Source organism: Macrobrachium nipponense, chromosome 8 (genome assembly GCF_015104395.2).
Source record: "Macrobrachium nipponense isolate FS-2020 chromosome 8, ASM1510439v2, whole genome shotgun sequence".
NCBI classification, from domain to species: Eukaryota; Metazoa; Arthropoda; class Malacostraca; order Decapoda; family Palaemonidae; genus Macrobrachium; species Macrobrachium nipponense.
In genome coordinates this window covers 38,922,203-38,924,702 of record NC_087203.1, presented here as the reverse complement: position 1 = coordinate 38,924,702, position 2,500 = coordinate 38,922,203, and the positions used below count along the sequence as shown (strand labels likewise).

The 2,500-nt window shown below is 30.6% G+C and overlaps 1 protein-coding gene across 3 annotated transcripts in view; it reads left to right on the top strand.

The window, feature by feature from the left end:
• Positions 1-2,500, top strand: part of LOC135222690 (uncharacterized) — a 341,671-nt gene that overhangs the window by 250,721 nt on the left and 88,450 nt on the right. The window lies entirely within an intron of this gene.

The following is a 2,500-nucleotide window of genomic DNA, read 5'->3' as shown; positions in this document are numbered from 1 at the left end:
TTTCCCCACTGCTGAGTTTCGGTTCCTGATATTTGTGAACATACTCTTATGGAAGTAATCTGAAAAATAATTTTTTTACGTGTAAATATACAAAAATTTATATGATTTTTGTTACTATTTTGGCTTGCTTCGTTTTTAATTATTGGTCAATGTATTTTGCCTCATTTTTAATTTGTGGTCAATGTAATTTTTGCTTTATTTTGAATTACTGGTTAGTGTATTTTTGCTTCCTTTTTAATAACTGGTCAGTGTATTTTTGTTTCATTTTTAATTACTGGTTGGTGTATTTTTTGCTTCATTTTTTGATTACTTGGTTGGTGGTAGTTTTTGCTTCAACTTGTAATTATTTACTGGCCAATGTATTTTTGTCAGAGATGTTTATAATTCCAGTATTCCATTCGTTTTGGCGCGTTAGATTTGGGCTAAAATATTAATAGATATTTCTCCCATTGCGCTGCATGTCTCATGATGACATCGACTGAAAAATGTCTGCCAGAAATGCTCATAAACTCCCGCATTTTCCCTTCTGTTTCTTTCCATACTTTGGCACGTTTGATTTAGGCAAAAATATCAAGAGGTACTTCTCCCATTGTGCTATGTTTCTGGTTAAACTGTTGCCTGATGTCTGCCAGATGTGTTATTAAGTTTCCGTTCTTTTTTCAAATTGTGATTCTATACATTTACATAAAAAAGAACTTCATTACTTATGGTACATTTGATTCTGTATTATACAAAAAAAAAAAAAGGGGGGGGGGGAATCCATTTTTTTCTACGTTTGATCCGGTATTATTAAAAAATCGGTATTTCTGGCAAAAAAGAACTCCATTCTTTTAGATACGTTTGCTTAGATAATATTGACAAATAAAAAGGACTCCATTTTTTCCTACGTTTGATGCGGTATTATTGCAAAAAAAAAAAAAGTATTATTGGCAAAAAATAATTCAATCTTTTAGATACGTTTGCTTAGATAATATTGTCATATAGCGAATCCAGTTTTTCTACGTTTGATTCGATATGTTGCAAAAAAAAAGGTATTATTGCAAAAAGTAATTCATTCTTTTAGATACGTTTGCTTAGATAATATTGAAAAATAAAAAAGGAATCCATTTTTTCTACGTTTGTTTCGGTATTATTGCAAAAGTAAAAAAAATAAAATGTCGCATTTTTGGCAAAAAAGAACTTCATTGTTTCAGGTACGTTTCACTTGATATTATTGGTAAAAAGGAACTTTATTCTTTGAGCAAAATTTGATTCGGTATTTTATATATATATATATATATATATATATATATATATATATATAGTATCTATATATATATATATATATATATATATTATATATATATATATATAAATCAACTCCATTCTTGTAGCCAGGTCCGATTCGGTATGATTTGCAAAAAAGGACTTCCAGCCGCCATGTTTGGCTCGAGTCTTGACCTAAATAGAAGGCCATTTATCCAACTGCCTGGTGCTGATGCAGTGTGACACGGCTTCTTTGGATCGTTAATGGGATCATCAAGACATTATGTGCTGTCCCGCCCTTGTTGTTGTTGACTTTCCTTCCTCATTATGGACCGCGTCGTCTTTGTTGGCTTCAGTTGGCACCGCGGATTATCTGCTGCTTGTGTGTGTGTGTGTGTGTGTTTGTGTGTCTCGGTATCTGCGTTTTTGTGTGTACGCGTTTGCTTGATCGCAAAAATGTTTGATGCGTGGTTTGCGTATAGAGATATATGTGCGTCTTTTTGCACTTTTATTGCGTATGTATTGATAAATATATACACTGTATAGTACCTGTTTTTGGTATGTATTAATAAATATGAACACAGTATAGTGTCTGTGTTGGTATGTATTAATAAATATATACACACAGTAGTATATGTTTTTGGTATGTATTAATAAATATATACACAGTATAGTATCTGTTTTAGTATGTATTAATAAATATATACACAGTATATTACCTGTTTTGGTATGTATTACTAAATATATACACAGAGTAGTATCTGTTTTGGGTATGTATTGATAAATATATACAAAGTATAGTACCTGTTTTTGCCATATTAATAAATATATACCCAGTATAGTATATGTTTTTGGTATATTAATAAATATATACATAGTATTTGTGTATATAGTTATTTTTTGCATAACCCGAATATAGTATGTTGCCATGTTTGTATGCATAACATTCTTGATGTTTGTTTTGCCAGTGCAATCTTATATTTGATCATTATATATATCGGATGACTCTCCGTTTGTGTGTAGAAATATATTTTTGTTTGAGGATAAAACTTATCTACCGTTGGACATTGTGTGAGCAGCGTTTGTGTTAGTTTAATAAAGATTAATGTTCAGTGCATTTGTGTTTCTGAATTGCCTGTATAGGTTTGTGCATATTGAACGTGTGTATATTTGCAAAACTTCTCATGTGTATTTAAGCAACGTAAAAGTTCACATGTATGATTATATGTGTTTGCAAAAGTTTGTATTGCAATCG